Consider the following 25,864-nt stretch of genomic DNA (forward strand, 5'->3'; position numbering starts at 1 on the left):
GACCAACTTGGCCTTGCGATCCTTAAGGGCCCTGGGGTTGAATCCGGAACAAATAGCACACTGGGCAGAAAGATGTGCTACTCCTAGACATATCACACACAGAGTCTGACCATCAGCAGGGAAAAGCTTATGGCCACACTCTGTACATTTTTTGAATACAGGCTTTGGCTGATCAGCCATAGTCCTGTGTTCAAAGGTAGGGATACTACCTTCCCACAAAAGAGAAACCACACACACACACACAAGTAGGGTAAGGGTAGGCCTGAAAATGACTCTACTACCAACAAAACTTTTTTTTTTTTTTAAACACTAATGACCAACGTGCTACTACAGAAGGGGAGGAAGGGTTTTTAATCTAACACAAACACACTACGAAAGACAAAATTTCCACTTACTATCCCTATATAGCTCAGAGCAAAGGAGACCATGATGCACACTACTGGCACGGCAAATGAGATCTGAGAGAAGATAGGAGATGGTATGGGTAAGGGGAGGAGCTTGGAGCAGATGCTAGAAAAAAAGTTGCCGGCTCGGATCCGATACGGATCCGTATACCCACAGGTTGCAGATAAAATGAAGTTAACTACTTCGGATCTAAATTTTCATGTCATGTGAGTTCCCCATAAATACATTTGATGTTGGTTGTCTCTTCTATCCAGTGATACAGTATACCCTTACCCATTCCATGTCACTCAGGTCGCAAAGGCAACACCTCTGCATTATCTAACTTGCCAAGATAAATTCTGATATTCATTACTTACTGAAAAGTACTTTCAAAAACACATTGAAGGCCTCTGTTTCTATCTATATTATGAAATCACATTTAATGACATTAAACTACTACTTGCTCAATTTTACATTATCAGATACAAAAACAAACCTGTGATTACTGCCCAGTGGATTCAAGACAGCCGTCTTCAAATAGGAACCTGCACAACAGAATTTACTAGTACTATATAAAACTAACTTCCAAATCAAAATGTTAGCTATAATGCACTGTCTCCAATGGAGTTCTATTCTTTAGAAATTCCTACAAGAATCCAATGGATTCTGTTCTACGTTATAAGAGGCAGCCATCACTAAGATGATTCTTCCAAAAGAACACGGCGGACTAGGGTCACCTGATTTGAAGGGGTATTTTACAGCAACACAGTTAAGGCTCTTATATACAGCACAAGCAGAAAACTATAATTCAAAGTGGAAAGGGATGATGATCATACAGGGGAGAAGCTCAAGAAACAAGGAGAGACTACAATTTTGGATGCAGACCCTTAAGGAGAATGACAATAATCATACAGACTACAATATTCATAAGGTAGCAGAAAGTATTTTAAGAACTAAACCAGCAGGGGAATGGAGAAGAGAGATTCTGGAGGTAGGGATGACTGCAATTAGGGATACATACAATAGGTAAAAGGGACTGGAATTTATTGAAGAAAACTGGCAAAGGACCCAATGTATTGGGAACAAATAACTAGAAAGGGAAAGGTAATAAAATGGGAAGATCCCAGGAATTTATTTGGACTACAGGTTAGAGCTTGCTTTCCCTATCAAGGATTGACATCAGAGTATAGGCAAAGAGAAAGAAAATAAGGGTGTCCTAAGTGAAAGACCAGCACTGGTAGAATTCTTAATAGACTCTAGAACAGAAGCTGCTGTTAAAAAAGGAATAATTAGTACAGTATATAAAATATTGCACAACAGCTATAAGAATCAATAAGAGGAGCTTAGAAAGGACTGGGAAGACAGATTTACAGAGAGACAATGGGGGGATACATGTACATCTTCCAAATAATGCAACAAAGTCTAGAAGACTTAGGTTCTTTGCTTGGAAGTGTTTACACTTGTTTGTACTATCCACCATTTCCATCCCTGTACACCAGACATATCCCCAGTCTCCTGCGCCGTGTGCTAGCCACTTGGAAAGTCAACCATTTTCAACGGACTGTCCCCACTCTGCTACTGCTGTTTCCCAACTACTTGGACCTTACTTCCATGAAACCTGCTAAATTTCCTCCCTCCTGCAATTGAGAACTGCCTCTCCCAACCACAACTATGTCTTGGACAGCCAACCGTTTTCAACGGACTGCCCCCACTCTGCTGCTGTTGTTTCCCAACTACCTGGACCTTACTTCCATGAAACCTGCTAAATTTCCTCCCTCCTGCAATTGAAAACTGCCTCTCCCAAGCACAACTATGTGTAGGTCCTATTCCAACAGATTACTGTAACGCCTGTAATGTAATCTTTTTATCTGGCTTGCACACTCACGTGGACCTTTTTTTCATTCATATTAATAGGATCATACATGCGGTTCTCTACTTTGGCCACCAGATGGCAGCGTTCCACATTAAATCCAACCCTTAGCGTACCTACAATAGACAGGACTTTAACTACACCTAAAGTTAATTAAACTCTTCTGCTGCTACATTCCAGGTTCAGCATTTTTGCTTACTGTCTTTGCCAGCCTTATCTGCACTAAAACACACTTCCACAGAAAGGTGTAGTGTCCCATAGCAATTATTTCTCTGCAACCTGCTTAGATTTGTTGTTTGCTTACCTTTTAGGCACTAGCCCAGTGCTGATACTGATTGTTTTTCATTCCTTTGGCTCTACTAACTCCGCTCCCCTACCCTGCCCCAAATTCCACCCACCTCCAGTACCTCTACATTTATACTTAACTAACCACTCTCACCACTTCCACCATCTAATCCAGATTACCCACCTCACCTCTACCAATCCCCTCCCAGAGTCCACTCCCTTAAAAGTAATCCACCCTTTAGACTATACCACCACCCATTACTTATCTGATATACTAACAAACAAACCTAATATTAACTCTCAAAAGCCAAACAACTAAATTACAACTGAACTTCTCTCCACCTTCATTCAAACCATAAGCACGTCCCTCAAAACTCAATCCGCATTAACACAAATATTACTTATAACAACCTTAGTTTATCTAAACTATCTAACCAAACCAAACATAAATCATTCTCTCCAATTTCACACCACTATCCTACCCTTCATTAATGAAACACACAACTCTACCTATATATACCCTTGCCTCTCCCCCCTCAACAACACCATGCTCTTCCCCTATAGAGTTCTAACTAAAATACCCACTCCCAATTATACTAGCCAAATAGCCTCAAAACTCATTAACTGCACTAAGTACCCCTATCTAAGAAAATATCTCCCCCATCACCTTATCTCTATCATCCTTTTAGGTAATATCCACCCAAACCCTGGCCCCACTTCCATTCTGGACCTAACCTCCCAACCTCATTCCCCTCATGCAACTGGTAAATCTCTACAATTCTCAGCCCTAACTACTCAAAGCCTCTGTAACAAAAATCCAAACCTTCATGCCTGGCTTCTGCACAACCAGCCATGCATTCTCTCCATCTCAGAAACCTGGCTCAAGCCCCATATAAAAGACTCCGAACTAATACCACCTAACTACCGCATTCTAATAAACGACAAAACACAAAAAAGGGAGTGGGGTAGCACTCATACTCTGCATCCCTGCTAGTCACCCCCTATACCAAACCCTCCCCACATTTGGTAAAGCAGAAATTAAACCAGCCCTACTCCACCTAAACAAGCATAAACTCATATTTATCCTCTCCCTCTACACCTCCCCTGGTGATAATGTCTCATCCCTTGAAGACATCCTCTCCTGGGTCTCCTCTAACATCACTCATGAAACAATAATCCTGGGTGAAGTTAACATAAATTCGACCACAATCCAATCTCCCACTAACTCACTCAATATTAACTTATATAACTTCACACAACTAATCAATTCCACTCATAACTCTCAAAATGGAAACATCAAAAATCTGGACAAGGCCCATGAAAAATAGGTACAAATCTGTACGCTGATTAACATAAAATTTTGTGGGATACCAGCTTTCAAACACAAACTGAAGAACAGACTACCAAAATATGGCACCTGAGTCCCCCTGCAGCCATTCCAGTGTCTCATTACCTGGCTATTTTGCCCCATTTACCATAAACACTAATGTCCATACTGTTTTACTTCTACAATGATTATTTGGATTTTATATTTACATTTTATAGCACAATGCACAAACACTAATAGACATATGCTAAACAAAGCAACATTGTCTTGCAATGAAAATAGACTAAGCATTAAAACTGCTAAGCATTAAAACGTCTCTGCCCTTGAAACTCACATTCATTGAAACAGCATTGAAACCCACACCACATCCAAAAAAATGCATCTGATGGCCAGTTGTGGATAAAGATTACCTTTAAGCTGTTTTCAAATCATAGGCCCCTTGCACACAAAGGAAACACGCATGTGTTATTTGATAAACCTTCCTGACTTTATTAAATTATATTCCTTGTATAATACAGCACACCTGTTAGAATTAGAGAGTGCATTTTAAATTTATTGTTTGAACATCTTTCCAGTAGGCAATGAAACAAAATGCATGAGCCAATAATGACAAAACTGCCCAATTCAAAACATTTCCATCATAAAAGTCTATTTCCACACACATTTTTAAGAAAATATGAACATCACTATTTAATACACTGAAACATCAATTTACTAAAGACTATATTATTTCCAAAAGCAGCGTAACTATAAAATGTATGACTGGTAGAAACAGGACATGGTTAAGTACAAGAGAAAAATATTGCAAAGAAGGGATTGAAAAGGTACACAACACAAGAAAGCATGCCCTACTAGATATCAATGATCTACTTTAACATACTTCACTGCAAACAAAACCATGGCTAACTTCAAACTATGGCAACTTGTGCCTGAAAATTTTGGGAGTTAACAGTACAGGCAAGCTCCAGTGATGGGCACAAGCACAAGTCCCAATACTTTAGGTAAATACATTTTTAAGACTGCAGTTAGGGAGTACTAGTTCTGACTGAGTGAATGTTCTCACAAACAGCAAGTAATTCTTTAAACAGACAAAACAAGATGAAGAACAGTGCATGTTATGATTACACAAGTGGATTGTAAACAGACATCATCTTCCGCTTTAACGTTTGGTCATTCACATATTCCCATCAACAGTAGTAAAAACTGAGAGATATCCAGAAAAATATATACAATCTCAGATGCCAACGGTTAAAAAGATCACTGGTTCAGTTTCTATCCCTATTAAACCAACATACCAAAGAGTGTGAAAGATCAACATACAAAAAAAAAACAAGCAAAGTTCATGCAAGTGGGCAGTCTAGCTAAAGGAAGTTAAGACCACAACCCTAGAAACATACAGAAGAATCCTGGACTATAACGGAACCAAAATGCGCAGCCTCTCCACTCTACCTCCATAACACGATACCGGCAAACAGAACAGTAATCCCCACCAGATCCCCCTTTTCCACTCAGTTTTCAGCACCCCACCCCTTATAGCACTCTTTTATCCTTACCGATCTCTGCAGCTCGCCAAGCCACACTGATGCTCTCGCTTTAGCAGGCTCGGTTTCTCACCCTCCATCCTCCCCTTCCAGTGCGCGCAAGCTGTCTTGCTTCTTACACCCAATAGTTCCCTTTGGAGAGTTTTAAAATCTAGCATTGTGTGCACTATGCTAAAGAATTCTGCACACCGGTGCTACTCTAAACTTTAACGATCACTCATGTACTTTCCCAACATCTTCCTCCCTTAGCTGCTAACTACTGAGTAGAACTACTGCTATCTACTAAGTCGCCATGTCAGTGTCTAGGAAATGTGAGCTGCAGCTACAAAATTCATGAATATGAATCATTCATCTTAGCAGTTTAGACAGCTTCTCGGATGAGCATACTGTGCAAATACGTATCTACATTTAAACATTTAGGTATGCTGCTGTCCCACTCCCAATAAACACAGATGCACAAAAATAAACACACACACCTCTGAAGTTTCCTTACCTGCATGAGTCTTTAATTCGTCTGAACAATTCCCGTTCACAGTCCGAGTCCCGGCATAAATAAATCCGTCCGATTCCCCCACATACTACTGCATATTTGTCAGCATTACAGCAACTATTTGTTGCCGTTCCCACTACGCATTTGAGTAGCCAGGGCAGCCGGAAATGCATGAGCTCCTTGAGCTCAATTCCGACAGGATGGTAGCATTGACATCATCACGCACGTGATGACGTCAGCTCCATCAGCGCAAAAATTGAAAAAACAAAAGAAAAATAGGAAATGAAGGGGTGCCACTCGGGAATAGTGGCACCCCTTCATTTGAACCCCAAAATTTGGAAAAAAATGAGTAATTCGGCACAGTTGGGAGGTATGATTCCACTACCAGACCTTCAAAGAGCTCCATTACTGGAAGTACAACAGAATGGATTCTAGTATCCCATCACTATATCTCAAACAGTGGTATTCTCCCAGACCCACTAGCTGACCATTTCTCCACTTTCGCCCACCGTTTCCTCTCTTCTATGCAACTAACTCACACCTATACTTCCTCTTGCTGCTTAAAAAATTTCAATCCTGAAACTTTCATAAACACACTAAAAAACACCAACTGGAACCCATTAAAAACCCTTCCGCTAGATAATGCTCTTTCCTACTCTAACACCACTTTCAGAAACCTACTCAACTCCCTTGCCCCCCTAAAAACTAAATGCATAGGAAGTAACCCTGTACCCTGGTTAACTAAAAATACTTTAGTTACCATGCGACTCCGCGACAAAGCATGGGCATGATACCAAAAAAAAAAACAAAAAAGCATCCATTACCCTTACTGAATATAAAACACTATGCAATAAAGTAAAAAAACTCATTGACTGCAAAGTATATTTCACTACCGTCCAAACTAACCACAATACTAATCCCAAACTATTTTGGAAAGGAATCGCATCTCTCCTTTACCCTGAAAAAACAGAAAACCCTTTGCCCTAACCCAGATGCATCCGACATGGACTTAGCAACCCAATTTAACTCCTTTTTCATTGACTCCGTCAACAAACTAACATTATCCTTCACCAAAAGCTCTGTAGTTTCTCCTCAGCCTGCTCCCTCCCCTTCCTAAAAGTAGCTGCTGAAGCAATTGCCCTCTCTGTCACCCTACTAACAAATCAGTCTATCTTAGAATGCCAGGTTCCCCAACTTTGGAAGAAGACCTTTATTATTCCTCTCCATAAAGGTGGCAATAATAATGACACCATCCCCCATTCTGGAATTATAGCTAAACTCACTAAACTAGGTATAAACCCCTATGTCACAAGATGGGTTGCCAACTGACTCACTTGACAGAACCCACACTGTAAAAGTTGCAGACTCCAAATCTGACTTCAAACCAGTGACAAGTGGAGTGCCATAGGGTTCAGTCCTGGGACGTCTACTGTTTGGTATCTACTTCTCTGAAGTACAGGCTAACACAGAAGGCCTCTGGCTAACAAAGTTTGCAGATAACTGCAAACTAGGAGCCATAGTCGTGTCCCCAAATTATGTAGACATCCTACATAAGGGCCTCACTGAGACAGATGCCTAGTGTCAGAGGCATGACCTCAAGCTCAATGCCAAAAAGTGCATTGTCACCCCCTTTGGTAAAAACTCTGTACCCATGAACTGCCACATAAACAGCAATCTACTTAATGCCGAATGTGTGATGAGACCTTGGGACCCAGGTAGACAGTAGTCTCTCTTTGATAATCACATTGCCACAGTAGTCAGGAAATCCTTCTATGTGCCACACCTCATCACAAAAGGGTTCTCATCCAGGAAAAAAGAGGACATTGTTCCCCTCTACTCGGCACTCATTAGACCCATTATAGAGTACAACGCCCCTTTTGGAATGTACCTCACAAGACATCTGCAGCAGCTGGAAAGGCCAGAAACGTACCTCAGAAAAGGATTACTGGCCTTAAACAGATGCCCTGCACTGACCATCTCAAAAAACTCCAGCTCTACTCTGCATCATATTGCCTATTCCAAGGAGACCTCTGCCTAACATATAAAGCTATGTTAAACTCAGAGCTGTTGGGCATGCTACACCTAAAGAAATCACAATTCCTCCGAGCTACATGTTCTAGGGACCTAAACCTTGTCACCACAATAAACAGAACATGCTGGAGGGATAGATTCCTGTCCCAGGGACTTCCTATACTCTGGAACAAGCTACCCATCTATGTCAAGCAAAGTTCCTCATTAGCACCCTTCAAGAAAAATCTTGATGAGTGGATGGGAAATAGGAAATGCACCCCAGGGATCACTTCTGTGGCTCTGCTAGAAAGAGGCACAGGAAATTAACTTTCTTGGGTGGCGTAAACCAGGGAACCTTGTTGACTAGGCTTACTTAGGCCCTTGGGCTGATAAGTTCATAGGTAGGTGCTAGGCTATCAACATCCCAAAATTTCGCCCTATCACCATCCTATCCGCTATTTCTAAGCTACTTGAAAAGTGTGTCCATGAACAACTCTTACCCTACCTCATCAATAATCAGCTTCATACCACCACACATGGCTTTAGACCAGGTCATAGTACCTCCACTGACCTCCTCTCCTTCCTAGAAACAATCAACAAAGCCCCGTCTCTGGCCACTTCGTATCCACTCTTTTCCTTGACCTCTCTAAGGCATTTGACACTATTTCCCACAACCTGCTTCTTACCAAACTCTAAACTTGACCTATCCCCTTCCTCTACCCAGTGGTTCTCAAGCTATCTCACAAACAGGCAACAAGCAGTTAAATGGAAAAAGCTACCTCAGCCTTCCTTAATACATCCACAGGCATCCCCCCAAGGTTTCATTCTAGGCCCCGTGTTATTCAACATACTCATAAATGATTTCTTCCAAGCCATTCCAAACTCCAGTCTCATCCAATATGCAGATGATTCTACTATAATCTGTTCCTCCCCTTCCATCACAACTCTTAATCTAACACAAGCCGCCTTCTCTTCCACTGACAGTGTATGCTAGACAAAGTACAGTTTTGTACCTACCATAAATGTAGATGTTCGAGTGTATACCCTGCTGCAGTCATCACACTTGGGTTATCCTGCCGTCAGGCGGTCCCGCAGTCGGCCCGAATTCCAAAGTCTTAGTCCGGCGTCGGTTGCCGTCGCTTCTTCCCTGACGTCAGAGTGCCAGGGGTATACGAGAGGCATCCGACGCCATTTTCTTCAGTTTTTCTTGCCCCAGATGTCAGGTGCCCCCCCCCCCCAAATGGTGGTCAGTAGATAGTACCAATAATAAAAAGTGTAGCATAAACAAAAAATCCCTCCAGCTATAAGCAAATACACCACAAAGGTTGTAACAGATTTTAAGGTATAGAAAGGTCTTAGTTAGGTCAGAGGGGATGGAGGGAGGGTAACCTGGACTGCAGCAGGGTATACACTCGAACATCTACATTTATGGTATGTACAAAACTGTACTATGTTCATCGTGTTACCCTGCTGCAGTCATCACACTTGGGTAGAATCCCAAAGCTAAGGATGGGAGGTGGAGTCAAACAGGGTTAGAGGAGGCTAGAAGTCCCTGCAAAACTGCAGTGGCAAAGCCAGCTCTAGTCTTAGAGTAAAGTGGTAAGTGGTAATGTTTGGTGAAGGTGTGTACTGAACTCCAAGTTCCAGCTTCCAGAATATCCTTGGTTGGCACCCTCCTGAGGAAGGCTATAGATGTAGCTGCTGCCCTGGTAGAGTGGGGCCTTATGCTAGAAGGAACTGGTTTTCCATGGTGAGTGTAGCAAAAATGTATGCAATGTCCTATCCATTTGGAAATGGTCTCTGTTTTGAGATAGCCTTTCCTTGTGATGCTGTAGCATAGGATACAAAAAGCTGGTCAGATTTTCTGAAAACCTTAGTTTTATCCAAGTAGTAACGTAGCTGCCTGTGAACGTCCAAGGAATGTAGGAGCCTTTCTCCTTTGTTCTGTGGATTTGGAAAGAATATGGGTAAATGGATGGTTTGATTTAGAGCCACACTGGATATCACCTTAGGCATAAAGGAGGGGTTAGTTCGTAGAGAAACTCTGTCTTGATGAAAAATGAGGAAAGGCTCTACTGCCATTAGTGCCTGAAGCTCTGAAACTCTTCTCGCTGAAGTAATTGCTAGCAGCAGGGCAGTCTTCCATGATATAAACTTTAAGTCAGCTGAGAAAGCTGGCTCAAAAGGAGGTAGCGTAAGTTTTTCCAGAACAAAGTTGAGGTCCCAAGTAGGTGTTGGTGCTCTCCTAGGAGGCCTAATGTTTATGGCCCCTCTGAGAAACTGCCTTAGGAGTGGATGTGAAAATAAGGGAGGATCTGTGTTGTAGTGAGCTGAAATAGCCGAGGCGTGGATTTTAATAGATGAAAAAGAAAGCCCTTTGTGTAACATCTCAGTTAAATATTGCAGAATCTGAGGTATGTCAGGCTGAAGGGTATTTTGGCCTTTAGCTTGGTTCCAGGCGCAAAACCTTTTCCATTTGTCTGAGTAGGCTTTCCTGGTGCTGGGCCTCCTGGCCTCCAGAATAACATCCATAACAGCTTGTGAGAGAGGAGCTGGCTGGTTGCTTAGGTGATTTGTCATGCAGCCAAGTTTAAGGTTTTGAGCTGGCTGTGTAGAATTGGATTGTCTTGCTGTGTGAGCAGATGGGTAATTTGTGGTAGAATCCATGGTGGGCCCTGGGCCATATTCCTTAATAGTGGGTACCAGTGCTGGCGTGGCTAGTCTGGAGCAATGAGTATCATTCGGGGTCTCTCCATCCTGACTTTCAGCAGCACTTTTGTGAGAAGGGGTAATGGAGGAAAGGCATATACTGTCAGCATTTTCCAACTGAATGAGAGTGCGACCACTTTCCAAGCTTGATGGTGAAAAGTCCTTGTGCAAAACTTTGTTAATTGATAGTTTTGGGGGCTGGCAAACAGGTCTATGTCTGGGAGCCCCCATTTTTGAGTTATCATTGCAAATACTTGTGGATCCAGTTTCCACTCCTGGGGATCCATGATGTTTCTGCTTAGGTCGTCTGCCAATGTGTTCTTTTTTCCTGGCAGGAATTGAGCTTGTAATTGAACTTGGTAAGCCAGTGCTGTGTTCCACAAGGTCATTGCTTGCCTGCATAGAGGGTAGGTGTGTGTACCCCCTTGCTTGTTTATGTACCACATTACTGTGGTGTTGTCTGTCCTTATGATAAGCTGTCCTGAATGTAAGAGGTCCTTGAAGGCTGTCAGAGCATTTTGTACAGCTAGCATTTATTTTTGATTGATGTGCAGATTCCTTTGATCTCCAGTCCATATGACTTGAATGCACTGTCCTGCCATATGTGCTCCCCAGGCATAGTCTGATGCATCTGTTGTCATAGTTTGCCTGGTTGGGGATAAGGTGAAAGGCTGACCCTTGAGGTGACATGCCTGTGACCACCATAGAAACTCCTGTTGAAGGCAGGGAATGAGAGGTATCATTGTTTCCAAGCTGTGGCTGTATTGAGTCCATACGCTTTTTAGGTACCATTGTAATTTCCTCATATGCAGTTTTGCAAATGGTATTAGTAGTATGCAAGATGCCATGAAGCCCAAGGCCTGCAGAATTTTTCTTCCAGGGAGTTGGGTCTTTGTTGTCATTGTTCTGAAGTACTGAGTTAATTGTAGTTGTTTGTCTGGCGTCAGATAAGCCATCTGGGCCGTTGTATTCAAGCTGGCACCCAGGAATGTCATATTTTGTGAGGGTACTAGTTTTGATTTATTTTCGTTTACTGTGTACCCTAGGCAACTTAGAAGATGTTTTACAAAAGCCAGGTGTTGTAAGAGAATGCCCTTGCTTTCTGCTTGGATGAGGCAGTCATCCAGGTATGGGTATATTTGAATTCCTCTGTCTGCAGTATGCAATTACTGGTGCCAGGCATTTTGTGAAGACCCTGGGCACAGTAGATAAGCCAAAGGGCAGTGCAGAGAATTGGTAATGGGTTGAACCTGCAATGAAATGGAGGTATCTTCTGCAATTTTGTCTGATAGGTATGCCTCCTTGAGGTCCAACGGTACTAGCCAAGCTTTCTTGCGCAACATGGGAAGAAGCTGCTGTAGTGTTAGCATCTTGAATTTGGGTACTTGCAAGAAGGTGTTTAAAATTGAAAGGTCCAGAATGGGTCTCCAAGCATTGTCCTTTCTGGGGACTAGAAAGAGCCTTGAGTAAAATCCTTGGCCTTGCTCCTGTGTAGGTACCAGTTGAATGGCTCTCATGTCCATGAGAGCTGTAATTTGTTTTTGTGCCTCTGTCCATTGATTTTGTGGCAGGTTTGGCATTCCTTTTATCCTTGACAAGGTGTGGAAATGGAATCTGTATCCTTGTGAGATAATGTCTAGGACCCATTTGTCCTTTGTGACGATGCGCCAGTTGTCTGCAAAAAGTGCTAATTTTCCTCCCAAGGGAGCTGCCAAGAGAGTTTTGCTTGGCAGTTTGAGGTTTAAGTCATTGTGTTTGCCTTCTAGTAGTTTGGGACCTGTCTTCTCCTCCCTTCTGTGTTGCAGTGCCCCATTGGCGAGGTTTGTAAGGGATTTGTGGTTGTCCTCTGCCCCTTGGGCGCCTGTATTTATCCCCTCTGTGGTCTGTCAGAAGCTGGAAAGGACCAATTTTTTGTTGGCCAATTTCTGCTGAAGCATGGGGGCTGTACCTGTAAGAAATCTTTGACCGTCTGCATAGATTTTGCTTTATCCTCCATTTTCTTTAAAACCTCCTCTGCTTTAACCCCAAATAAGACATCCTGCTATAAGGGTGCATCTAGTAACTTTGCTTTAACATGATCAGGCAGAGATTGTTCCTTTAACCAAGCATGCCTACGTATAACAGACCCAGTAACAGCTGCTCTAGAGGAAGCTTCCAAGGCATCAAAACCACATTGTAAAGTATGTTTGCCCACCTGTTCAGCTGCATGCAACAAATCCTGCATTTCCTTGAATTCAGACTGTTGAGGGTGCGTGCCCATCTTTTGTTTTATTTGAGACATTAGGAATTGCTGGTATTTAAGCATGTGAAATTGACAATTTAGTGCTCTCATAGCTAGAGTAGCTGAGGTGTAAACCTTCTTCCCCCACCTATCTAGTGCTCTGGAGTCCCTTTCAGAGGGTACAGGATTTTTAGCCATAAAAGCCTTAGCCCATTTGGGACCCTGGGAGATTGTCTCTGGATCAGCAACAGGGCTTTTGTAAAGGAATTTGTGTGAGTCAGGCACTCTATAATATCTATCTGGTTTGGCTGGAGCAGGAGGCAGAGAATCTGGATTTAGACTAGATTCTAAGAAAACATCATCCACAATGTCTAAAACTGGGGGGATAGCAAGTGGTCTGTGCTGGGGGAGTAAAAGAAACTCTCTGAGCCTTTTCTTTGAGTCGGAATAGTCCTGACCTTCCCAGTGGAAATGTTCCCTCATGGTATGTAAGGTTTCCCCAAAGGAATAATCTTCAGGGGGAGAAGCTGAGGGAATGGAGTCTTCAACATCAGAATGCTCATAAGGGGGAAAGGAGTAATCCTGTTCCTCAGGGGAGCCTGAGGAAACAGACACTTGATCAGAGGAGGCATAATCCTCCTCTTGTCTAGGCCTTTTGTCGGGGGGGGGGGGGGGTTGGGAACCCCTGATCAAAGAAATCAAATCTTCAGCTATTTTAAGCATCTGTTTCTTAGGCATAGGGCCTTGACCTGGAGACTGAAATGTAGTCTTTTTTGGTTTTAGAGGAGTCTTAAGCTTAGCAAAAGATTTTATGGTGAGAGTAGTCGGTCTTAAGACACCTTCAGAAACCGAAGGTGTTTCTACAGCACCGGCTTCTCCTACTGCAATGTCGTCGGTAGGGCCTAAAGAAAATGGCTGCGTCGGCCTAGAACTCTCTGCTGGAGAATCCGAAGCGGTCTGGGGATCCAATTCAGCGGGAGCCAGGGGCTGCGTAGGCGCCTCACTGAAAACCGGAGAACTGGCGACCGGCCCAGCCGAGGCTTTGGAGTCTGGCTTGGATCTAGGCTGCCTTTCTTTATCTTTGCATTTTTTTTTTTTTGCACGCCGGTAGTCGGTTGCTCTGACGGCATAGTGTAATTAAATTTCCTACTGAAGTAGTGTCATGCGAAATCAAAGCATCGCTTTATAGTTCGCTTATTGAACCTAGCACAAAACCGACAACCAGTGACGTCGTGGTCTGGGCCTAGGCAAGGTATACAAAAAGAATGAAAGTCCTTATGAGGTATTTGCTTCCCACAAGAAATGCAATTGTTAACTTTTTCTGACATCGGACTGAGGCAAGAAAAGGTTCCCCAACGGGGTACTTAGCTTTGAAGACTTCGGACTGAAACTAGATTAGAAAATCTCACGTGTCGGCCAACCGGCACTTACGAACTGCTTCTGCTTCGGGCACCGCGTGGCAAGAAAGACTAAAGAAAATGGCGTTGGATGCCTCTCATATACCCCTGGCACTCTGGCATCAGGGAAGAAGCGACAGCAACCGACGCCGGACCAAGACTTTGGAATTCGGGCCAACTGTGGGACCGCCTGACAGCAGGATAACCCAAGTGTGATGACTGCAGCAGGGTAACATGATGAACATCCATCTAGCCCCCTTAAAGCAACCAAAGCAAAACATGTTAATCAATGCCTCCAAAACCTCTTCCCTAGACAATCATTCATAATTACCAGCAAGAATAATACCCCCCTAGAACTAGTCTCTGACACAAAACTACTAGGAATTATCATCGATAATCAACTAAAGTTTGACATGCATCTACAAGCCAATGTCAAAAAAAACCCCAAAAAATTAGGTATGCTTTACCGTCACAGTCGCTTTCTCTCCCCCACTGCCAGGATGGCATTAGTTAATACATACTTCATCCCATCCCTTTTATATGGTGTATCTATCCTGACCAGCCTGCAATCTTCCCTCAAAACAAAACTCTCATCTTGTTATAACAAAATATCCAAATTTGAAAAAGGTCATAGAGCCTCTTTCCACCACTGCAATTCCCCTCACCAACTAAGTTTGCTAGAATTACCAAACTTCAAAACATATACCCAGCTCATCCAAGCACAAAAACTCATTCATAACCCATCTTTCTGCCCCTCCCTAGCAAATACCTTTGAAATGCATAACTCAGATAGACTCCCAAGATCCAATTCCCAAAACCTAATTAAACTGCATGAACCAACACGTCCAGCTGGGAATCACCTGGTGTCCTTCTCTCTTGCACTCCTCTGGAACTCTCTCCCTTCTCCCATCCGCACCACCAGCAGTTTTGCCTTGTTTAAAACCTCACTGCACTCACACCTTACTTCGCAATGGAAATGGTCTTGCTCCCATCCAACCTAATTCTGACCACACTTTCTTCCTGACTTTCCAAACTTATTTGTTGCCTATCACAGCCTCCTAAAGTTCTACATCCCTTCTGATGCATTTGACCAACGACTAAAAAGTTTCTTCATTGTAATTGCCTTAAATAAAACACATTACTATTTACTAAATTCACCTGATGTAATTTTGCAAATGAAATATCTTTTCTTTTATTATGTAACATTTATTTGAAATGTGAGATATGGATTTGTACTTTGTGAACTATGTATATAACATTTATTTGAAATGTATGCTATAGATTTGTGCTTTTTTCTGTACTATGCATTTGTATTTTTCTGGAGCTTTTCTCCCCAGGACTCCACTGAACACGGGCTCCTTGTAGCCCAATGGACTATCCTGGAAAACAAACTGCAAATAATTGTACCCCAAGTAGACTTCAAAGAATTTTTCCTCAAGTAGACAGCAAATGTTAGAGGTAACCTGAAACATATTTTCTGGAAGTGTAATGAGTTGGCAGACTTTAAATATTCCCTGCAGACTGCTCTGTCAGATATACTGGGTGAGCAAAGTAGTGTAACTAAGGAGATTATCTTTTTGAGCTATGATACAGAATTGGAATTGCCTAGACATAGTAAGGCATTGCCGAGTAATTACGGTGGCTACCAAAAAAAAACAATTACTACAAAACTGAAATCAAAGTCTAAACCAATTTTAGCAGAAGAAGTGATCACAGTAACAGAGATAAAGCAACTGGAACGTACAGTTGTGTACACTTACCATAAATGTAGATGTGCGAGTGTATTCACTGTTGCAGTCATTACATTTGGGTTATCTGCTTGCAGGTAGCCCTCAGTCGGCCTGATTAACAGTCTTGGGTCCTGCATCGATTGCTTTTCCTTCTTCCATGACATCAGGGGTATAAAACATGCAGCCGATGCCATTACATCAGTTTTTCTTGCCCCAGATGTCAGGTGCCCCCCTAATGGGGAGCAATTATATATAAAAGTACAATGAAATACCTCCAATAAAAAAGTTTGTTTGTGTCTTTCGGCTTTTCCCGGTTAGGGGTTGCCACAGCAGAACTCCGGTCTGAAGGTACGCTCATTCACACATGTCTCCATGCAGAAGACGCTCTAGCTAAGAATCGAACTGGACAGCGTCTTACTGTGAAGCGACAACGCTACCGCAGCACCACCACCGCGACACCTCCAACAAAAAAGTAAATACACCAAAAAGGCTTTTAAGCATAGTAAAGGAAAGTAGAGGTATAGCAAAAAGAAGTTAGGGGGCTGGAGGGAGGGTAACCAGGACTGCAACAATGAATACACTCGAACATCTACATTTATGGCGTACACAATTGTACTATGTTCTTCGTGTTTCACTGTTGCAGTCATTACATTTGGGTAGATTCCCAAAGCTGTGGTTGGGAGGAGGAATTTAGATAGCTTTAGGAGCAGCTATAAGGTCCTGCAAGACTGCAGTGGCAAAGCCAGCTCTGGATTTAGAGAAAATTGGCAAATGGTAATGCTTACTCCAGGTAGCAGCTTCTAGAATGTCCCTGGTAGGGACGCCTCTGAGAAAGGCTGTAGAGGTAGATGCAACCCTGGTGGAGTGAGGTCTGATCCCCTGGGGGATAGGTTTTCCATGTTGCTTATAGCAGAAATGAATGCAGTGGCCTTTCCATTTAGATATAGTTTGCTTTGAAATAGCCGTCCCCTCTGTCCCTGCAGCAAATGCTACCAGCAGTTGTTCAGATTTCCTTTGAGGTTTAGTCCTGTCCAAGTAGAATCTGAGTTGTCTGTGCACATCTAAGGAATGAAATATCCATTCTCCTTTGTTCTGCGGATTGGGAAAGAAGGTTGGCAAATGAAAGGACTGATTAAGAGACACACTGGATACCACCTTGGGAATGAAGGATGGATTGGTTCTGAGGGACACCCTGTGAAAGATGATGAAAGGCTCCACTGCCATAAGGGCCTGTAATTCAGACACCCTTCCAGCTGAAGTGATTGCTAAAAGGAAAGCTGTTTTCCAAGAAAGAAATTTTAGGTCTGCAGTAGCAGCTGGTTCGAAAGGAGGTAGAGTGAGTTTCTCCAAAACAAAGTTAAGGTCCCAGGCTGTGGATGGAGCTCTCCTGGGTGGTCTTAAATTTTTGGCCCCTCTGAGGGACTGCTTGAGCAGTTGATGAGAGAAGGGGGGGGGGTTCTCTGTTATAATGAGCTGAAATGGCTGAGGTGTGGATTTTGATGGAGGAAAAAGACAGGCCCTTGTGAAGCATCTCAGTTAAGTATTGCAAAATCTAAGGTAAATTGGGCTCTGCTGTGCTCATCCCTTGAGATTGGTTCCAGGCACAGAATCTTTTCCATTTTTCAGCATAGGACATTCTAGTGCTAGGCCTCCTTGCCTCTAAAATGATATCCATTACAGGTTTACTGAGGGATGGTAAAGGAGAGATTATGTAATTAGCCAGGCTGCAAGGTTCAGTGTTAGAAGACAAGGGTGCAGAATATCTGGTTATCCTGTTGAGACAACAGGGAAGGAGTCTGAGGCAGGTGCCATGGGGATAACAGTGACAAACTGCGCAGGAGATGGTACCAATATTGGCACGGTCAGTCTGGAGCGATCAAAATCATCCTTGGTTTGTCTGATTTGATTTTTAGAAGTACTTTGGAGAACAGATGCAGAGTGGGGAAGGCATAGGCTGATAGGTTTTTCCAGCTGAAGGACAGAGCATGCACTTTCCAGGCTTGCTTGTGGGGAGTCCTTGTGCAAAATTTGTCCAATTGGTAGTTCTGGGGAGAGGCAAACAGGTCTATATCTGGGCTCCCCCATTTGCTTGTCAACATGTTGAAAATCCTTGGTTCCAGTTTCCATTTGTGTGGGTCCATAAGGTTTCTGCTCAGTCCATCTGCCAGTGTATTTAACTTTCCTGGCAGGAATTGGGCTTGTAGGTGCACTTGGTAGCTCAAGGCTGTGTTCCACAATGCCATGGCTAGACTGCAGAGGGGGTAAGAATGTGTGCCCCACCCTGCTTATGTACCACATAACAGTGGTGTTGTCCGTCTTTACCATTAGTTGTCCTGGAAGAATGTGGTCCTTGAAGGCTATCAGAGCATTCTGTACAGTTAACATTTCTTTTTGATTGATATGCAGGTGCATTTGACTTGGGTTCCATTTGCCCTGAATGCACTTCCCTGCCAGGTGAGGCCCCCATGCATAACCTGATGCATCTGTTGTTAGGGTTTGGGCAGCAGGGGGTGGTGTGAAAGGTAGACACTTGTTTTGGTGGCAGGCCTCTGCCCACCAAAGGAACTCTAGGCGTATGCAAGGTATGATACGAATCATTGCTTCTAGATCCTAAGAATGTTGACACCATAGGCTTTTTAGATACCACTGTAGTTTCCTCATATGCAGTCTTGCATATGGAATTAGAAGAATGCAGGAGGCCATGAACCCCAACGCTTGCAGTATTTGTCTTGCAGATAGCAGGGTCTTTGTGGCCACTTGTTTGAAGTAGGTTGTCAAAAGAATTTGTTTCTCTGGCGTGAAGTAGGCCATCTGGGAAGTTGTATTCAAGCTTGCTCCCAGGAATATAATTTGTTGGCAGGGTACAAGGTGTGATTTCTTTTCGTTTATGGTGTACCCCAAACAAGTTAGAACCCTTTGTACAAAGGCCAGATGATTCAAAAGTATGTCCTGGCTTTCTGCCTGAATTAGACAATCGTCCAGGTATGGGTATATTTGAATATTTCTTTGCCTGCAAAATGCAATAACTGGAGCAGGCACTTTGTGAATACCCTGGACACAGTAGATAAGCCAAAGGGCAGTGCAGAGAACTGATAGTGCGCGTAGCCTGCTTTGAAGCGTAGGTATCTTCTGCAAGATTCCCTGATTGGGATGTGCAGGTATGGTTCTTTTAAATCTAGTGTTGCCAACCAGGCATCTTTGCCTAGCATAGGAAGTAATTGTTGAAAAGTCAGCATCTTGAATTTTGGAATCTCCAGAAAGGTGTTTAGAGTAGACAGGTCCAGGATAGGATGCCATGAATTGTCTTTTCTGGGTACCTGGAAAAGTCTCGAGTAGAATCTTTGTCCCTTTTCCTCTTCTGGTACCTGTTGAATAGCCCCCATGCTTAACAGAGAAATTACTTGTTTTTGGGTCTCTGCCTACTGATTTGGGGGTAGGTCCGGCAGCGTATGGAAGTGAAATCTGTATCCCTGGGACACTATATTTAAAACCCATTTGTCCTGGGTAATAAGTTCCCAGTTCTTTGCATGAAGAGCAATCTTTCCCCCCAAAGGGGCAGCCAGTTGATAAGTGCTTGGAAATTTTAAAAGGAAGTCATTGGGACAGTTTACCATAGGGGAGAGGTCTTATTACTCACCGCTTTGGAAGTGGAGGCCCCCCACTGCTTAGTCCTGTGTGTCCCCTGGGACTGAAACCTGGGGTTTTTGCTGTGTCTGGGTTTGGCTTGAGAAGACCTGGAAGGGGCTGGAAAGAACCAATTCTTAGAAGGCCAGTGCCTACTAAATCTAGGAGGCTGAACTTGTAAAAAAATCTTTAACAGTTTGCATAGATTTAGCTTCATCTTCCATCTTTTTAAGAGCTTCCTCAGCCTTGTTGACAAACAGGCGGTCCTGATTTAAGGGAGCATCCAACAATTTAGCTTTAACATGATCAGGCAAAGATTGCTCCTTAAGCCAAGCATGCCTTCTGAGCATAGACCCAGTAACAGTGGCCCTGCAAGAGGCCTCTAATGAATCAAAACAACATTGCAAAGTATGTTTTCCAACTTGTTCAGCAGAATGCATTAAATTCTGTAATTCTTTATTTTCCACACAGTCAGGAATCAACATAATTTTCTGTTTAAGCAATCCAATAACATGTTGCTGATACTCTGGAGTCTCTATCAGAAGGGGTAGGATTTTTAGCAGCAGAAGCCTTAATGCCCTTGGGCCCCTGTGAAATAGTCTCTGGATCCGCAATAGGATTTTTAAAAATAAACTTGTGCGACTCAGGAACCCTGTAGTATCTGTCTGGTTTTCTGGGAGCAAGAGGCAAGGAATCAGGGGCCAAACTAGATTCCGAAAAAGCATCATCAACAATGTCTAGTACAGGAGGAATAGCTATAGGCCTACGCTGAGGTAGGAGCAAGAAATCCCCAAGCTTCTTTTTTGAATCAGAAAAATCCTTGCTTTCCCAGTGGAAATGCTCCCTTAGAGTATGTAAGGTTTCCCCAAAAGAAAAATCCTCTGGAGGGGAAGCAGAAGGAATGGAGTCCTCTGCATTAGAATCCTCATAAGTAGATAAGGGCAAATCCAGATCATCAGAAGAATCAGAAAAAACAGAATCCTGGTCAGAAGATTCATAAATCACTTCAGTACTAGGCCTCTTAGAAAGGGGGGGGGGGGTTGGCTATCCCTGATTAGAGTTATTAGATTTTCAGCCATTCTTATCATTTGTTTTTTAGGCATAGAGGCCTGAGCATGCGGCCTGGGCATCATTTTTTTAGGCATGGTCCGAGATTTAGGCCTTAGCGAAGAAGGAGGCATCGGTTTAATATGCAAGTCCGTAGGCCTGAATACACCCTCAGAAGCCAGAGTCTGCACAGCGGCTCCGGACCCACCCAAGGTAGAGACACCCACGGGTTCCATAGTTGAAGCATCTCGCGGCATACCGTACTCTGAATGGGTCTCAGTAGAGGCTTGCGAATCAATAGCAGCGGGTATCAGGGGCTGTGAAAGTGCCTCACTGAGAACCGGTGAACTGGCGAATGGCTTAGGAGAAGCATCGTCGGCAGTTTTGGACCTCGGCGGCCTGTCTCTGTCTTTATCTTTGCATTTTTTTGGAATCCCAGTAGTCGGATAGCTAACTGATGACATTTCTGGATAATTAAACCGAGACGCGAAATATTTAGAGGAGAAAATATACCAACGGAAATGAAAATCTTTATGAGGTATTTGCTTTCCACAAGTAATGCAATTATTAACTAACAACAACGCAACAGCGGAGCGTCTTCAGATTTTATCTTAGTTGCACAGTACTGTGTGGAAACTAGGAGTGTTTGGATTTGTGTACGTGAACAAGGAGGACAGCCTTCATTGGTACCTTACAGCGTTTTTCATTAAGACATAAGTGATGTATAATGTTTGCAACTACAGTTGTCTTAACGGGGTCTGTGATGCACAATGTTTGCAACTAAAATTGTGTTAATGTGGTTTGTTTTTCATTTAGACAAATGTAAGACTGCCTATGTCATACATGACAATTTAATAAAAATTGTTTTTTGTTTAAAAAAAAAAAAAAAAAAAAAAAAAGAGGCAGCCATCACTTGTCTACAAGTTGCTAATCATAAAGTGCCTCATAAATGTTTTCCCTGGTAAATCTAAATGAGAAACATTAGCTTTACAACTTGTATGATACAAAGTCGAAATTCAACTATATAATGTTGTACTCTATTCATACTTGTATACATAAAGTACAGTTTTGTACCTACCATAAATGTAGATGTTCGAGTGTACACCCTGCTGCAGTCATCACACTTGGGTTATCCTGTCGTCAGGCGGTCCCGCAGTCAGCTGGAATTCCAAAGTCTTGGTCCGGCGTCGGTTGCTGTCGCTTCTTCCCTGACGTCAGTGCACCAAGGGTATATATAATGCAACCGATGCCATTTTCTTCAGTTTTTCTTGCCCCAGATGTCAGGTGTCCCCAAAAAGGTGGTCAGTAATTAGTACCAAATTGAGTAAACTTGCACAAACACAAAATCCCTTCAGCTATAAGCAAATACATCAGGAAGGTATTGAAGAGATTTATGTTAAAACAAAGATCACCACTCCAAATAGGAACTGTCCGTTACAAACCAGGAAACAAGTAGTAGAAAAAACACGTTCAGTTCCAACGCAGAGGCAGGAGACAATGATGAAATCCAGAATATTAAAACACGATGATATTTATTAGATGAAACACAGGGATGAGCGCTTTTGCGTAACAATACGCTTCTTCAGATCACCACACAAAGAGTAACAACTGTATTTATATATAATTAATTATCTTAGATAGTGCAGTTCACTAGATAATCTGACTTGAAAGTTTGAAGTGGTTACATTATTGTGTCTTGGTTCACAGTGGGTTAACCTTCTGTGAATAATCTCTCCTTAGTTGTTCATTGGAGGGTTTGAATTAATTGGACTATCTAAGATAATTAATTATATATAAATACAGTTGTTACTCTTTGTGTGGTGATCTGAAGAAGCGTATTGTTACGCGAAAGCGCTCATCCCTGTGTTTCATCTAATAAATATCATCGTGTTTTAATATTCTGGATTTCATCATTGTCTCCTGCCTCTGCGTTGGAACTGAACGTGTTTTTTCTACTACTAATTGAAGAGATTTAGCCAGTAGGTCAGAGGGGATGGAGGAAGGGCAACATGGACTGCAGCAGGGTGTACACTCGAACATCTACATTTATGGTAGGTACAAAACTGTACTATGTTCATCGTGTTACCCTGCTGCAGTCATCACACTTGGGTTGAATCCCAAAGCTAAGGATGGGTGGAGGTATCATAGAGGGTTAGAGGAGGCTAGAAGGCCCTGCAGAACTGCAGTGGCGAAGCCCGCCCTGGTCTTAGAGTAAAGTGATAAGTGATAGTGTTTGGTAAAGGTGTGTACTGAACTTCAAGTTGCAGCTTCCAAAATCTCCTTGGTTGGAACTCCCCTGAGAAAGGCTGTAGAAGTAGCTGTTGCCCTGGTAGAGTGGGGCCTAATGGTAGCAGGAACTGGTTTTCCATGATGGGTATAGCAAAAACGTATGCAATGACCTATCCATTTGGAAATGGTTTGCTTTGATATAGCCTTCCCTTGAGAAGCTGTAGCATAGGATACAAAGAGCTGGTCAGATTTTCTGAAAGCCTTAGTTTTGTCCAAGTAGTAACAAAGTTGCCTGTGAATGTCCAAGGAATGCAGGAGTTTCTCACATTTGTTCTGTGGATTTGGGAAGAAGGTGGGTAAGTGGATGGTTTGATTTAAAGCCACACTGGAAACCACTTTAGGCATAAAGGAAGGATTAGTTCGTAGAGAAACTCTGTCTTGATGAAAAATGAGGAAAGGTTCCACTGCCATTAGTGCCTGTAGCTCTGAGACTCTTCTAGCTGAAGTTATTGCTAGCAGCAGGGCAGTCTTCCATGATAGGAACTGAAAATCTGCAGAGAAAGCTGGTTCAAAGGGAGGTAGTGTTAGTTTTTCCAGAACAAAATTGAGGTCCCATGTTGGTGTAGGTGCTCTCCTGGGTGGTCTAATGTTTTTTGCTCCTCTGAGGAACTGCCTTAGAAGTGGATGTGAAAATAAGGGTGGATCCGTGTTGTAGTGGGCCGAAATAGCTGAAGCATGGATTTTAATGGAGGAGAAAGAAAGTCCTTTGTGCAACATCTCAGTTAAATACTGTAGAATGTGAGGCATGTGAGGCTGAATTGTGTCTTGGCCTTTAGATTGGTTCCAGGCACAAAACCTTTTCCATTTGTCCGAATAAGCCAGCCTTCCTGGTGCTTGGCCTCCTAGCTTCCAGAATAACATCCATAACTGCTTGGGAAAGAGGAGCTGGCTGGATGCTTAGTTGATTTGCCATGCAGCCAGATTTAAGGTTTTGAGCTGGCTGTGAAGAATCTGATTGTTTTGTTGTGTGAGTAAATGGGAAATTTGTGGTAATATCCATGGTGGGCCGTGGGCCATATTCCTCAATAGCGGGTACCAGTGCTGGCGTGGCCAGTCTGGGGCTATGAGAATCAGTCGTGGTCTCTCCTTTTTGACTTTCAGAAGTACCTTTGTGAGGAGAGGCAATGGAGGGAAGGCATATACTGTCAGGTTTTTCCAACTGAAAGATAGTGCGTCCACTTTCCACGCTTGATGGTGAAGTGCCCTTGTACAAAATTTTGTTAGTTGATAGTTTTGAGGGCTGGTAAACAGGTCTATGTCTGGAAGGCCCCATTTTTGAGTTATCATTGTAAATACTTGTGGATCTAGTTTCCACTCGTGAGGATCCATGACGTTTCTGCTGAGGTCGTCTGCCAATGCATTCTTCTGTCCTGGCAGGAATTGAGCTTGTAACTGAACTTGGTAAGCCAGAGCTGTGTTCCATAAGGTCATTACTTGCCTGCACAGAGGGTAGGAGTGAGTACCCCCTTGTTTATGTACCACATTACTGTGGTGTTGTCCGTCTTTATTGTCAGTTGTCCTGGATGTAATAGATCCTTGAAGGCTGACAGAGCTTTCTGTACGGCTAGCATCTCTTTTTGATTGATGTGCAGATTCCTTTGATCTGCAGTCCATACGCCTTGAATGCACTGTCCTGCCATGTGAGCCCCCCAGGCGTAATCTGATGCATCTGTTGTGATAGTTTGCCTGGCTGGGGGCAAGGTGAAAGGCTGATCCTTGTTGAGGTGACATGCCTGTGACCACCATAAAAACTCCTGTTGTAGGCAGGGAATGAGAGATATCATTGTGTCCAAGCTGTGGCTGTGTTGAGACCATACGCTTTTTAGGTACCACTGTAATTTCCTCATTTGCAGCTTTGCAAATGGTATTAGTGCTATGCAATATGCCATGAAGCCCAAGGCCTGCAGAATTTTTCTTGCAGTTAATTGGGCCTTTGTTGCCATCGTTTTGAAATATTGAGTCAGTTGTAGTTGTTTGTCTGGCGTCAGATAAGCCTTCTGGGCCATTGTATTCAAGCTGGCACCCAGGAATGTCATATTTTGTGAGGGTACTAGTTTTGACTTCTTTTCGTTTACTGTGTACCCCAGGCAATTTAGTAGATGTTTCACAAAAGCCAGATGAAGTAATAGAATGTCCTTGCTTTCTGCTTGGATGAGGCAGTCGTCCGGGTATGGGTATATTTGAATTCCTCTTTGTCTGCAGTATGCAATTACTGGTGCCAGGCATTTTGTGAAGACTCTGGGCGCAGTAGATAAGCCAAAGGGCAGTGCAGAGAATTGGTAATGGGTTGAACCTGCAATGAAACGGAGGTATCTTCTGCAATTTTGTCTGATAGGGACATGCAGGTATGCCTCCTTGAGGTCCGTTACTAGCCATGCTTCCTTGCCCAACATGGGAAGAAGCTGCTGTAGTGTTAGCATCTTGAATTTGGGTACTTGTAAGTAAGTGTTTAGAATTGAAAGGTCCAGAATTGGTCTCCAGGCATTGTCCTTTCTGGGCACTAGAAAGAGTCTTGAGTAAAATCCTTGGCCTTGCTCTTGAGTAGGTACCAGTTGAATGGCTCTCATGTCCATGAGAGCTGTAATTTGTTTTTGTGCCTCTGCCCATTGATTTTGTGGCAGGTTTGGCATTCCTCTTTTCATTGGCAAGGTGTGAAAGTGGAATCTGTATCCTCGTGAGATTATGTCTGGGACCCATTTGTCCTTTGTGACAATGTGCCAGTTGTCTGAAAAAAGTGCGAGTTTTCCTCCCAAGGGGGCTGCCAAGAGAGTGTTGCTTGGCCAGATGAGGTGCAAGTCATTGAGTTTGCCTTCTGGTAGATTGGGACCTGTCTTCTCCTCCCTTCTGTGTTGTAGTACCCCATTGGCGAGGTTTGTACTGGGCTTGTGGTTGTCCCCTGCCCCTTGGGCGTCTGTATTTACCCCCCTGTGGTCTGTCTGT

At 43.1% G+C, this 25,864-nt stretch overlaps 1 protein-coding gene across 1 annotated transcript in view; it reads right to left on the reverse strand.

Annotated features, from left to right (window-relative positions):
- Nucleotides 1-25,864, reverse strand: part of ZFC3H1 (zinc finger C3H1-type containing) — a 3,672,721-nt gene that overhangs the window by 419,174 nt on the left and 3,227,683 nt on the right. The window lies entirely within an intron of this gene.

The sequence above is a fragment of the Protopterus annectens genome, chromosome 11.part0 (genome assembly GCF_019279795.1).
Source record: "Protopterus annectens isolate FY-2018-M chromosome 11.part0, PAN1.0, whole genome shotgun sequence".
NCBI classification, from domain to species: Eukaryota; Metazoa; Chordata; order Ceratodontiformes; family Protopteridae; genus Protopterus; species Protopterus annectens.